Genomic DNA, 14,590 nt, shown 5'->3' on the forward strand with positions numbered 1-14,590 from the left:
CTTCCCGCGGGTGCAAGCCCCCGACCTACACTTACCTAGCGCGCCGGCAGTTGAGCTCTGGGCCTGCGTGGAATTCCTCTCCGGGGCCTGGCCCAGAGGCCGGCGCGCTGTGCTTGCGTGTCCCAGGGGCGTAGTTAGTGCGATGCGTCCCCTGGGATCACGTGAGCCATGGGCAGCCAATCGGAGGGGGGGAAAAGCCCATTCATAAGATTGACAGAAAGACCTGTCAAAACGTATGAATGCTGAGGGCCCAAAACAGTAGTTAACCTTCAAATAAATTTTAAAAAACACTTTTTAAATAAACTATTGTAATGAAATCTGTTTGTCTTGATCCTGTATTCGTTTTGCACTCATGTATATTACCCTCCCCCACTGTGTATATTTTCACTTCCTCTTTCCCGACTAACCTGGGAGGTTCCAGGTCTTGGCTCTTGGCTCCGCCCCAGGATCTGTATGACTCATTCCTGTGAACCAGTCGGCGTGTTGAGATGTTAGCTCTGATCTTAGCGATTAAAAGCCAACTTGTTTAAGTCTATAACTTCTAGTTTTGTGGTTATTGAAGGCCCATCAACTATAAATTACATTAAATAACTATTTTAAACAATAATTTAAATTTTTGAAAAAATAATTTTATAAAAAAAAACAGGGCTAAAAATAAACTTACCTTGCTTTAAAGTATTTAAAAATAATAACCCTGTGGAAAAAATGTTTTAATTTTAATTAATTTACCACTTACCTTTTAAAAGGCAGGTAGGCCTCAGTGCGGCATCGGCAGCAGGCGGGAGGCGGAGCAGAGCGACTACAAAAGGCCCCAGAGGCTCAGGTAGGCCTCAGTGCGGCATCGGCAGCGGCGGCAGCGGCGCAGAGCGACTACAAAAGGCCCCAGAGGCTCAGGTAGGCCTCACCAATCTCAGGGAAGGAGAGAGGTAAAAAGTATTCGAGGTGTGAAGTCACCACAAAACAGGTAGGTGATTGGTTGGAGTATTTCTCTCGTTTTAAAACTTTAAGTCTGTGGTTTATAGTTTTTAAGGTCTCTGTGGTGTAGCGGGGACAGTTTGTAAACCAGGGCCCTTAAATATATCATTTAACTGTCGTGAAATTCGGTGGGATTCATTTAATTTTAATTAATTAGTTAAAGGGCAAGTCATGGCAGGACAGCCAGCCCCGTAGTGTGCTCGTCCTGCTCTATGTGGGAAATCAGGGACGCTTCCTACGTCCCTGACGACCATGTGTGCGGGAAGTGTGTCCAGCTGCAGCTACTGACAGACCGCATTGCGGCACTGGAGCTGTGGATGGATTCATTTTGGAGCATTTGCGATGCTGAGGACGTCGTGAATATCACATTTAGCGAGTTGGTCACACCGCAGGTAAAGGGTGTACAGGCAGGAAGGGATATGGGTGACCAGCAGGCAGAGTAAGAGGCACAGGCAGGTAGTGCAGGAATCCCCTGTGGCCATCCCCCTCTCCAACAGATTGACACCACTTTAAATACTGTTGGGGGGGATGACTCATCAGGGGAAGGCAGCAGCAGCCAACTTCCTGGCACCAGGGGTGGCTCTGCTGCACAGGACGGAGGAAAAGAGTGGAAGAGCTATAGTGATAGGGGACTCAATTGTAAGGGGAATAGATAGGCGTTTTTGTGGCCGCAATCGAGACTCCAGGATGGTGTGTTGCCTCCCTGGTGCAAGGGTCAAGGACGTCTTGGAGCGGCTGCAGAACATTTTGGAGGGGAGGGTGAACAGCCAGTTGTCGTGGTGCACATAGGCACCAACGATATAGGTCAAAAACGGGATAGGCCCTAAAAGCAGAATATAGGGAGTTAGGAGGTAAATTAAAAAATAGGACCTCAAAAGGTAGTAATCTCAGGATTGCTACCAGTGCCACGTGCTAGTCAGAGTAGAAATAGGAGGATATTTCAAATGAATACGTGGCTAGAGGAATGGTGCAAGGAGGAGGATTCAAATTCCTTGGACATTGGAACCAGTTCTGGGGGAGGTGGGACCAGTTCAAACCGGACGGTCTGCACCTGGGCAGGGCCAGGACCGATGTCCTAGGGGGACGTTTGCTAGTGCTGTGGGGGAGGGTTTAAACTAAAATGGCAGGGGGTTGGGAACCTGAGCAGGGAGACAGAGGAAAGGAAAACAGGGATAAAAGCAAAGATAGGAAGGAGAAAAACAAAAGTGGCAGTCAGAGAAATCAATGGTTTAATCAAACATGGCCACAGTAAATAATAATTCTAATAGGTCTAAGAGCGTTAAAAAACAAGCCTGAAGGCTTTGTGTCTTAATGCGAGGAGCATTTGTAACAAGGTGGATGAATTGGCTGCGCAAATAGAGCTAAACGAATATGATTTGGTTGGGATTACGGAAACGTGGCTCAAGGATGGCCAAGACTGGGAACTCACATCCAGGGGTATTCGATATTCAGGAAAGATAGGCAAAAAGGAAAGGGAGGTGGGGTAGCATTACTGGTTAAAGAAGGGATTAATACAATTGTAATGAAGGATATTAGCTCTGATGATGTGGAATCTGTATGGGTAGAATTGAGAAATACTAAGGGGGAAAAAACATTAGTGGGAGTGGTATATAGACCTCCAAACAGTAAGGCGGAGGTTGGGGATGGCATTAAAAGGGAAATTAAAGAAGCGTGCAATAAGGGCACAGCAGTCATCATGGGTGACTTAATCTACATATAGATTGGGCAACCAAATTAGTAACAATACTGTGGAGGAGGAATTCCTGGAGTGTTTACGGGATGGTTTCCTGGACCAATATGTCGAGAAACCAACCAGAGATCAGGCCATCTTAGACTGGGTATTATGTAACGAGAAAAGGATTAATTAGCAATCTTGTTGTACGGCCCCTTGGGTCGGAGCGATCATAATATGATCGAATTCTTCATTAAGATGGAGAATGAAGTAGTTGACTCAGAGACTAGGGTCCTCAATTTAAATAAAAGGAAACTACGATGGTCTGAAGAGCGAGTTGGGTAGGATTGATTGGGGAATGTCACTCAAAGGGTTGACAGTGGATAGGCAATGGTAAACATTCAAAGACCGAATGGATGAGCTACAGAATTTGTTCATCCCAGTTTGGCATAAAAATAAAACAAAAAGGTGACTCAACCGTGGCTAACAAGGGAAATTAGGGATAGCATAAGATCCAAGGAGAGGACATATAAATTGGCCAGAAAAAGCAATAATCCTGAGGATTGGGAGCAGTTTAGGAGTCAACAAAGGAGGACAAAGGATTAATTAAGAAAGGGAAAATAGAATATGAGAGTAAGCTAGCAAGGAACATAAAAACTGATTGTAAAAGCTTTTATAGATATGTGAAGAGAAAAAGATTGGTGAAGTCAAGCGTAGGTCCCTTGCAGTCAGAATCAGGGGAATTATAATGGAAACAAGGAAATGGCAGACCAACTAAATACATATTTTGGTTCTGTCTTCACAAAGGAGGACACAAATAACCTCCCAGAGATGCCGGGGAACATAGGGTCTGATGAAAGGGAGGAACTGAAAGAAATCAGTATTTGGTGTTAGGAAAATTGATGGGACTGAAGGCCAATAAATCCCCAGGGCCTGATGGTCTACATCCCAGGGTACTTAAGGAAGTGGCCCTAGAGATAGTAGATGCATTGCTGGTCATCTTCCAGAACTCGATAGACTCTGGAATGGTACCCATGGATTGGAGGGTAGCTAATGTTACCCCACTATTCAAAAAAGGTGGTAGAGAAAAAGCGGGGAATTATAGACCGGTAAGCCTGACATCGGTAGTGGGGAAAATGCTAGAGTCCATGATAAAAGATGTAATAGCAGAGCACTTGGAAAGCAGTGACTGGATCGGACAAAGTCAACATGGATTTACAAAAGGTAAATCGTGCTTGACTAATCTACTGGAATTTTTTGAGGATGTAACTGGTAAAATAGATAAGGGAGAACCAGTGGATGTGGTGTATTTGGACTTTCAGAAGGCTTTCGATAAAGTCCCACATAAGAGATCAGCGTGCAGAATTAAGGCACATGGGATTGGGGGCAAGGTATTGACTTGGATAGAGAACTGGTTGGCAGACAGAAAGCAAAGAGTTGGAATAAATGGGTCGTTTTCCGAGTGGCAGGCAGTGACTAGTGGGGTACCGCAAGGATCGGTCCTAGGACCCCAGCTGTTCACAATATATATTAATGATCTGGACAAGGGAATTGGATGTAATATCTCCAAATTTGCAGACGACACAAAGCTGGGTGGGAGGGTAAGCTGTGAGGAGGATGTCGTGAAACTCCAGTACGATTTGGACAGGTTGGGTGACTGGGCCCAAACATGGCAAATGCACTATAATGTGGATAAATGTGAGGTTATCCACTTTGGTGGCAAAAACAGGAAGGCAGATTATTATTTGAATGGCAATAGATTGGGAGAAGGGGAAGTGCAAAGAGACCTGGGTGTTCTTGTGCACCAGTTGCTGAAGGTAAGCATGCAGGTGCAGCAGGCGGTTAAGAAGGCAAATGGCATGTTGGCATTTATTGCAAGGGGGTTTGAGTATAAGAGTGAGGAAGTCTTGCTACAATTATACAGGGCCATGGTGAGACCACACCTGGAGCACTGTGCACAGTTTTGGTCTCCTTATCCGAGGAAGGATATACTTGCCTTGGAGGCGGTGCAACGAAGGTTCACTAGATTGATTCCTGGGATGGGTGGGAGGGTTGTCCTATGATGAGAGATTGAGTGTTGGGCCGATACTCTCGAGTTCAAAAGAATGAGGCGGGATCTCATTGAAATGTGTAAGATTCTGAGGGGGATTGACAGGGTAGATGCTGAGAGGCTGTTTCCTCCTGGCTGGAGAGTCTAGAACCAGGGATCACAGTCTCAGGATAAGGGCTCGGCCATTTGGGACTGAGATGAGGAGGAATTTCTTCACTCAGAGGGCGGTGAATCTTTGGATGCAGAGTCGTTCCAACTGACTACAGCTTAAGTGGTCTGTTCTTCTACACAAGGTTGGTTACCGCTCAGGAAATGGGGCTGGTTGGAGCTGTCAGTTGACCTCCCCCTCAACTCCGGCTAATTCGGGGAATTTCATCCATCTGTGACCAGACTATAACCACAAGCCTTATCGTCTTCCCTCCCACAGGGCAGCGGTCCTTCATTCTGCCCGCGCAACTCGCACTTGATCTAAAGCCAGCCTTTATTCCTCATAAAATTATAAAATCTCATTGAAACTTATAAAATTCTAACAGGACTAGACAGACTGGATGCAGGAAGGATGTTCCCGATGGCGGGGAGTCCAGAACCAGGGGTCACAGTCTAAGGATAAGGGGTAAGCCATTTAGGACAGAGATGAGGAGGAATTTCTTCACCCAGAGAGTGGTGAACCTGTGGAATTCTCTACCACAGAAGGCAGTGGAGGCCAATTCATTAAATATATTCAAGAAGGAGTTAGATATATTTCTTGAGGCTAAAGGGATCAAGGGATATGGGGAGAAAGCAGGGACAGGGTACTGAATTTGGATGATCAGCCATGATCTCATTGAATGGCGGAGCAGGCTCGAGGGGCCGAATAGAAACATAGAAGATAGGAGCAGGAGTAGGCCAGTGCGGCGCTCCCTCAGTACCGCCCCGCCGACAGTGCGGCGCTCCCTCAGTACCGCCCCTCCGACAGTGCGGCGCTCCCTCAGTACCGCCCCTCCGACAGTGCGGCGCTCCCTCAGTACTGCCCCCCCTCAGTACTGCCCCTCCGACAGTGCGGCGCTCCCTCTAAGCCCCCACCCCAGAGACTTGAGCACAAAATCCAGGCCGACACTACCCCCGGTGCCGGTACCGGGGGGAGCGCCGCACCGTCGGAGGGGCGGTGCCGGGGGAGCGCCGCACCGTCGGAGGGGCGGTGCCGGGGGAGCGCCGCACCGTCGGAGGGGCGGTGCCGGGGGAGCGCCGCACCGTCGGAGGGGCGGTGCCGGGGGAGCGCCGCACCGTCGGAGGGGCGGTGCCGGGGGAGCGCCGCACCGTCGGAGGGGCGGTGCCGGGGGAGCGCCGCACCGTCGGAGGGGCGGTGCCGGGGGAGCGCCGCACCGTCGGAGGGGCGGTGCCGGGGGAGCGCCGCACCGTCGGAGGGGCGGTGCCGGGGGAGCGCCGCACCGTCGGAGGGGCGGTGCCGGGGGAGCGCCGCACCGTCGGAGGGGCGGTGCCGGGGGAGCGCCGCACCGTCGGAGGGGCGGTGCCGGGGGGAGCGCCGCACCGTCGGAGGGGCGGTGCCGGGGGAGCGCCGCACCGTCGGAGGGGCGGTGCCGGGGGGAGCGCCGCACCGTCGGAGGGGCGGTGCCGGGGGAGCGCCGCACCGTCGGAGGGGCGGTGCCGGGGGAGCGCCGCACCGTCGGAGGGGCGGTGCCGGGGGGGGCGCCGCACCGTCGGAGGGGCGGTGCCGGGGGGGGCGCCGCACCGTCGGAGGGGCGGTGCCGGGGGGGGCGCCGCACCGTCGGAGGGGCGGTGCCGGGGGGGGCGCCGCACCGTCGGAGGGGCGGTGCCGGGGGGGGCGCCGCACCGTCGGAGGGGCGGTGCCGGGGGGGCGCCGCACCGTCGGAGGGGCGGTACCGGGGGAGCGCCGCACCGTCGGAGGGGGCGGTACCGGGGGAGCGCCGCACCGTCGGAGGGGCGGTACCGGGGGAGCGCCGCACCGTCGGAGGGGCGGTACCGGGGGAGCGCCGCACCGTCGGAGGGGCGGTACCGGGGGAGCGCCGCACCGTCGGAGGGGGCGGTACCGGGGGAGCGCCGCACCGTCGGAGGGGCGGTACCAGGGGGAGCGCCGCACCGTCGGAGGGGCGGTACCGGGGGAGCGCCGCACCGTCGGAGGGGCGGTACCGGGGGAGCGCCGCACCGTCGGAGGGGCGGTACCGGGGGGAGCGCCGCACCGTCGGAGGGGAGGTACCGGGGGGAGCGCCGCACCGTCGGAGGGGCGGTACCGGGGGAGCGCCGCACCGTCGGAGGGGCGGTACCGGGGGAGCGCCGCACCGTCGGAGGGGCGGTACCGGGGGAGCGCCGCACCGTCGGAGGGGCGGTACCGGGGGAGCGCCGCACCGTCGGAGGGGCGGTACCGGGGGAGCGCCGCACCGTCGGAGGGGCGGTACCGGGGGAGCGCCGCACCGTCGGAGATGCCGAGACAATAAACCGAGGACCCGGCTGCTCACTCAGACGGATGTAAAAGATCCCACGACCACTATTGGAAGAAGAGCAGGGGGGAATTCTCCCTGGTGTCCTGGGGCCAATATTTATCCCTCACCCAACATCACTAAAACAGATTATCTGGTCATTATCACATTGCTGTTTGTGGGAGCTTGCTGTGCGCAAATTGGCTGCTGCATTTCCTACATTACAACAGTGACCACACTTCTTTTATAAAAAAAAAAAAAAAAAAAAGTCCTTCATTGACAGTGCAGCGCTTTGGGACGTCCTGAGGTGGTGAAAGGCGTTGGACACAACACCCACATTTACACACACACTGACCGACGTACTGGTCCTCAAACCTGCCGTCAAACATCATGGACTACTTTTAGCTTGAGACCTCATATCTCGCCACCACTCAGACTGCCTCTTTCCACCTCCATAACATTGCCCGTCTCTGCCCCTGCCTCAGCTCATCCGCTGCCGAAACCCTCATCCCTGCCTCGGTCACCTCCAGACGCCGACTATTCCGACCCACTCCTGGCTGCCCTCCCACATTCCACCCTGTCATCCAAAACTCCGCTGCCCCCGTGTCCTAAGTCACTGCCAGTCCCGTTCACCCATCACCCCGTCGCTCGCAACCCTCATTGGATCCCGGTCCGGCAACGCCTCGATTTTAAAATTCTCAACCTCAACTTCAAATCCCTCCTCGCTCCCCTTCCCCATCTCTGTACCCTCCTCCAGCCCCGACAACCCTCCCTATGTCAGTAACCTCCTCCAGCCCCTACAACCCTCCCAGATCTCTGCGCTCCTCCAATTCTGGCCACTTGCCCATCCCCCCGATTTCCATCACTCCACCATTGGCGGCCGTGCCTTCAGCCGCCTGGGCCCCGAGCTCTGGAATTCCCTCCCTAAACCTCTCCGCCTCTCTCTCCTCCTTTAAGACGCTCCTTAAAACCGACCTCTCTGACCCAACTTTTGGTCACCCGTCCTAATATCTCATGATGTGGCTCGGGGGTTGAGTTTTGTCTGATTTACGCTCCTGTGAAGCACCTTGGGGCGTTTTACTACATTAAAAGCACCAAGCTCATGGTCTACAGAGCAGCAGTGATACCCGCCCTGCTGTATGCCTCAGAGACATGGACCATGTACAGCAGGCACCTCAAAGCACTGGAGAGGTACGACCAACGCTGCATCCGCAAGATCCTGCAAATCCATTGGCAGGATAGGTGCACCAACGTCAGTGTTCTCGCTCAGGCCAACATCCCCAGCATCGAAGCTTTGACCACGCTCGATCAGCTCCGATGGACGGGTCACATTGTCCGCATGCCCGATACGAGACTCCCAAAACAAGCGCTCTACTCGGAGCTCCGGCACGGCAAGAGAGCCCCAGGTGGGCAGAGGAAACGCTTCAAGGACACCCTCAAAGCCTCCTTGAAAAAGTGCAACATCCCCACCAACACCTGGGAATCCCTGGCCCCAAGACCGCACAAAGTGGAGGAGGAGCATCCGGGAAGGCGCCGAACACCTCGAGTCTCTTCGCCGGGAGCAAGCGGGAAGCCAAGCGCAGGCAGCGCAAGGGGCGCACGTCAACCCAAGCACCCCACCCACCCGCCCCTTCAACCACCGTCTGCCCCACCTGTGACAGAGACTGTCGGTCCCGCATTGGACTCATCAGTCACCTGAGAACTCAGGTTTAGTGTGGAAGCAAGTCATCCTCGGTTCCGAGGGACTGCCTAAGAAGATAAATGCGAGATGGTGCGATTGTTCATTTTATGAAGGGGAAGGATTGGCTTACTGGTGGGTGGTTGCTCAGCGCCACCCCATCTGTTACTGAGCCACACCAAGCGCGAAGGCCCCTGGTCGATTCACGCTCTGGGGCACGTGCCAAGATAAGCCGCGGGTGGGCGGGAGGCTGGTGGTGAAACTCAACCCGGGGTGGGGGTGGGGGGGGGGGCAGTGTCCCGATCTGCACCCAGCGAGCAACGCGCGTGGTCGCCCCGCGAGACCAGGATCAGGTCGTTTCCCACCCACCGCCCCCACTCCCCTCCCCCCATAGCCACACGAGCCCCACCAGCGCCCACGAGAGTCGGCAATTCGACCGGGTGAGGCAGTGTGGCTTGGTGCCGAGCTTCCACCAGCTTAGGTCAGCAACCCGGGGCAAAAACCCAAACCGTCCTTCACCGACGGAAGCCAGTATCGGCCCGAAACGAGAGGTATTTAAAACGCGGCCAGCTCATGTTTAATGTACACCGTAGAGTTTCGACAGCAATCCCTTGTCTAAAGAGAGACTCCCATTTCCCCAGCGCCTTTCACCACCTCAGGACGTCCCAACGCGCTTCACAGCCAATGAAGTACTTTTTCTGAAGTGTGGTCACTGTTGTAATGTAGGAAATGTAGGGCAGCACGGTGGCATAGTGGTTAGCACTGTTGCCTCACAGCGCCAGGGACCCGGGTTCGAATCCGGCCTCGGGTGACTGTCTGTGTGGAGTTTGCACATTCTCCCCGTGCTTGCGTGGGTTTTCTCCGGGTGCTCCGGTTTCCTCCCACAGTCCAAAGATGTGCGGGTTAGGTTGATTGGCTATGATAAATTGACCCTTAGTGTAGGGGGATTAAATACGTGGGGTTACAGGAATAGGGTGGGATATGTGTTGGTGTAGGGGTTACGGGGATCGGGTGGGATATGTGTCGGTGCAGGCTCGATGGGCTGAAATGGCCTCTATCTGCACTGTGGGGTTTCTGTGATTCTGTGTGAAACGCAGCAGCCAATTTGCGCACAGCAAGCTCCCACAAACAGCAATGTGATAATGACCAGATCATCTGGTTTAGATTGGTTGAGGGATAAATATTTGCCCCAGGACACCAGGGAGAACTCCCCCCTGCTCTTCTTCCAATAGTGGCCGTGGGATCTTGTACATCCACTTCAGGGTGCCTCGGTTTAATGACTCATCCGAAAGACGGCACCTCCAACAGTGCGGCGCTCCCTCAGTGCCGCCCCTCCGACAGTGTGGCGCTCCCTCAGTGCCACCCCTCCGACAGTGCGGCGCTCCCTCAGTACTGACCCTCCGACAGTGCGGCGCTCCCTCAGTACCGACCCACCGACAGTGCGGCGCTCCCTCAGTACCGCCCCTCCGACAGTGCAGCGCTCTCTCAGTACTACCCCTCCGACAGTGCGGTGCTCCCTCGGTACTGCCCCCTCCGACAGTGCAGCGCTCTCTCAGTACTACCCCACCGACAGTGCGGTGCTCCCTCGGTACTGCCCCTCCGACAGTGCAGCGCTCTCTCAGTACTGCCCCTCCGACAGTGTGGCGCTCCCTCAGTACTGCCACCGGGGAGTGTCGGCCTGGATTAGAGAGCTGAAGTCTGTGGTCCACAACCTTCTGACTCTGGTCTCACCAAGACGGACAGCTGAATCTCACATGATTTGTCCGGTTTATAAACCTTCAGTAGGACAGGAATAAAGTTGGAATTTCCTTAATAAACGTTTATGAAACAGACACATATAGGAGTGTTGTCGATAAACACAGCTTTAATCGGTCTGGGTCAGAGCGACCTGGGAACTGCTCGCCAACTGGGGAAAAAAGTTTCTTACGCAACTTTTTCAAAGTGTTGAAAAGTACATTTAACGATATCCCCCTCCCTCCTTCTCTTCAATCACAAGTCTCTTGGCTCAGATCATTCATTCTCAGCGAGTCTCATGGTTGCTGGCGACTGGTTAGAGAAATCGTTCAAGCATTTTTTTTCTAGAGCAGGAGGTCTCTCTCTGACACACACACACAGTTGGTTGCTGGTCTAACGGGAAATCTCACAAGAGGGGCGGCGCCATCGAATGTTTAAGCGACACGTCTCGGAGAAATGCGAGGGGGGGGGGGAAAGAGAGAATGCACAGGACGAGGGTGAGGAGATAAGTCGTGTGGAGCCCACCTCCTTAAAAAAAAACAACCACAAAACACACACAAACAGCAAAGATTCCCCAGCTCAGAACCCCTGGGTCTGGGCAAAGTCAGGGGTAGCGAATGAAACTGATCAGAGGGAACAATGTAACTGATCGCTGCAACTGATTGTGAAACTGACTTGGGAACCGATTTGTGGCCAAAGCTTCAAACTCAAGCCAACTTGCAACTCGTTTCACACCCACCCCCACCCCTTCAAGTCTTGCCCCAACCACCCCACCCCCCAGAATCAGAAGGACCCCGTTCCCAAAACCAGCCCCACATCATGTACTGAATTCTGAATTTGCTTACCTTCTGCCTTCGCTTCACCCACTCCAAGTCGTGTAACAGAAACCAACCAACCTCCCTCTCCCCCTCACAGCAAAATAAGTAAGAAAAACCAGAGAGAGAGAGGGAGGGGAGAGAGGAGGACAGAGGGGGAATCCCCACCCCTCAAATAGGAAGTGACATCCTGGGACAACCCCCTCCTCCTCCTGCCCCCCAAACCCTTGCACCTTCGCCGGTTGGCTGGATGTTGAAATGTGGCTGGTTGTCAGCATTGACTGTGGGCTGCAGCGGGTCTGTGATTGGTCCGAAGGGTTGTCTATCACACTCACTGCTTCCAGCAACACAGACCAGCTCAAGCTAAGGCAGAGCTGTGAGAATCACACAGCACAAGAACTCTCCCATTAGACCCACTCTCCCCGCCTCCCCCTGCTCTGTCCCCACAGCACAGAATCTCACCGCACAGGAGGAGGCCATTCGGCCCATCGTGCCTGTGCCAGCTCTTTGAACGAGCTCTCCAATTAGTCCCACTCCCCCCTGCTCTTTCCCCACAGCCCTGTGAATTTTTCCCCTTCAAGTATTTCTCCAATTCTCCTTTTGAAAGTTACTATTGAATCTGCTTCCACCGCCCTTTCAGGCAGCGCGTTCCAGATCACAACAACTCGCTGCGTCAAAACAATTCTCCTCATCTCCCCCTCTGGTTCTTTTACCGATTATCTTCAATCTGTGTCCTCTGGTTACCGACCCTCCTGCCACTGGAAACAGTTTCTCCTTATTTACTCCATCAAAACCCCTCATGATTTTGAACGCCTCCATTAAATCTCCCCTTAACCTTCTCTGCTCTAAGGAGAACAACCCCAGCTTCTCCTCATCACTGAAGTCCCTCATCCCTGGGACCATTCTGGTCAATCTCCCCTTAACCTTCTCTGCTCTAAGGAGAACAATCCCAGCTTCTCCAGTCTCTCCACATCACTGAAGTCCCTCATCCCTGGGACCATTCTGGTCAATCTCTCCTTAACCTTCTCTGCTCTAAGGAGAACAACCCCAGCTTCTCCAGTCTCTCCACATCACTGAAGTCCCTCATCCCTGGGACCATTCTGGTCAATCTCCCCTTAACCTTCTCTGCTCTAAGGAGAACAATCCCAGCTTCTCCAGTCTCTCCACATCACTGAAGTTCCTCATCCCTGGAACCATTCTGGTCAATCTCCTCCTTAACCTTCTCTGCTCTAAGGAGAACAACCCCAGCTTCTCCAGTCTCTCCACATCACTGAAGTCCCTCATCCCTGGGACCATTCTGGTCAATCTCCTCGGAACCTTATCTGCTCTAAGGAGAACAACCCCAGCTTCTCCAGTCTCTCCACATCACTGAAGTCCCTCATCCCTGGGACCATTCTGGTCAATCTCCCCTTAACCTTCTCTGCTCTAAGGAGAACAACCCCAGCTTCTCCAGTCTCTCCACATCACTGAAGTCCCTCATCCCTGGGACCATTCTGGTCAATCTCCCCTTAACCTTCTCTGCTCTAATGAGAACAACCCCAGCTTCTCCAGTCTCTCCACATCACTGAAGCCACTCATCACTGGTGCCATGCGTGCTTATTTATACGAAAGATCCCAGTATCAATGAGACTCGTTCCCTTGATCTTGGTACCAGAACAAATTTATTGGCCATAAGTTAAAGTCATAACAGCCCTGGCTCAGTTGTTTCAGCACTCTCTCTCTCTCTCTCTCAAGCATCTGAGTCTGAAGGTCGTGGGTTCAAGCCCCCACTCCAGAGACTCGAGCCATATAATCCAGGCCGACACTTCCCCGGCAATAGTACTGAGGGAGTGCCGCACTGTCGGAGGGGCAGTACTGAGGGAGTGCCGCACTGTCGGAGGGGCAGTACTGAGGGAGTGCCACACTGTCGGAGGGGCAGTACTGAGGGAGTGCCACACTGTCGGAGGGGCAGTACTGAGGGAGCGCCGCACTGTCGGAGGGGCAGTACTGAGGGAGTGCCACACTGTCGGAGGGGCAGTACTGAGGGAGTGCCGCACTGTCGGAGGGGCAGTACTGAGGGAGTGCCGCACTGTCGGAGGGGCAGTACTGAGGGAGTGCCGCACTGTCGGAGGGGCAGTACTGAGGGAGTGCCACACTGTTGGAGGGGCAGTACTGAGGGAGCACCGCACTGTCGGTGGGGCTGTACTGAGGGAGCGCCGCACTGTCGGAGGGGCAGTACTGAGGGAGCACCGCACTGTCGGAGGGGCAGTACTGAGGGAGCGCTGCATTGTCGGAGGGGCAGTACTGAGGGAGCGCCGCACTGTCGGAGGATCAGAACTGAGGGAGCGCCGCCCTGTTGGAGGAGCAGTACTGAGGGAGTGCCGCACTGTCGGAGGGGCAGTACTGAGGGAGCACCGCACTGTCGGAGGGGCAGTACTGAGGGAGCACCGCACTGTCGGAGGGGCAGTACTGAGGGAGGGCTGCACTGTCGGGGTGGCAGTACTGAGGGAGCGCTGCACTGTCGGAGTGGCAGTACTGAGGGAGCGCCGCACTGTCGGAGGATCAGTACTGAGGGAGCGCTGCACTGTCAGAGGGGCAGTACTGAGGGAGCACCGCCCTGTTGGAGGGGCAGTACTGAGGGAGCGCCGCCCTGTCGGAGGGGCAGTACTGAGGGAGCACCGCACTGTACGAGGTACAGTACTGAGGGAGCGCCGCACTGTCGGAGGGCCTCGTGTCTGGGCCTCTTGTAGACTCATTGATAGAGAATGATTGCTGTGGTTAGTCAACAACTCCAGTATCATTGCATTATATGACTCCCAGGATGGGAGAGGGTGAACCAGTTGGACCTTGGCCGTTCTTCTTCTGTGTTCCTACACTGTCCCATCAAACACTCCCAGGGCAGGTACAACACGGGTTAGATACAGAGTAAAGCTTCCTCTACACTGTCCCATCAAACACTCCCAGGGCAGGTACAGCACGGGTTAGATACAGAGTAAATCTCCCTCTACACTGTCCCATCAAACACTCCCAGGGCAGGTACAGCACGGGTTAGATACAGAGTAAAGCTCCCTCTACACTGTCCCATCAAACACTCCCAGGGCAGGTACAGCACGGGGTTAGATACAGAGTAAAGCTCCCTCTACACTGTCCCATCAAACACTCCCAGGGCAGGTACAGCACGGTTTAGATACAGAGTAAAGCTCCCTCTACACTGTCCCATCAAACACTCCCAGGGCAGGTACAGCACGGTTT

General features: G+C 54.4%; 1 protein-coding gene across 3 annotated transcripts in view; it reads right to left on the reverse strand.

The window, feature by feature from the left end:
- The window catches only part of LOC147123145 (beta-1,4-galactosyltransferase 3-like), a 61,667-nt gene that overhangs the window by 33,951 nt on the left and 13,126 nt on the right, over positions 1-14,590 (reverse strand). The window contains exon 1 of one of the 3 annotated variants that reach the window (XM_086004161.1): positions 11,390-11,522. The exons of 1 other annotated variant lie outside the window; for it this stretch is intronic. The gene's annotated coding sequence lies outside the window, so the exon portion shown is untranslated. Of the gene's footprint in view, positions 1-736; positions 986-11,389; positions 11,523-14,590 lie in introns of those variants that run through there. One more of the 3 variants, XM_086004174.1, reaches the window with a different exon arrangement.

Source organism: Somniosus microcephalus, chromosome 2 (genome assembly GCF_052327205.1).
Source record: "Somniosus microcephalus isolate GS21.2 chromosome 2, FLI_Smic_1.0, whole genome shotgun sequence".
Taxonomy (NCBI): domain Eukaryota; kingdom Metazoa; phylum Chordata; class Chondrichthyes; order Squaliformes; family Somniosidae; genus Somniosus; species Somniosus microcephalus.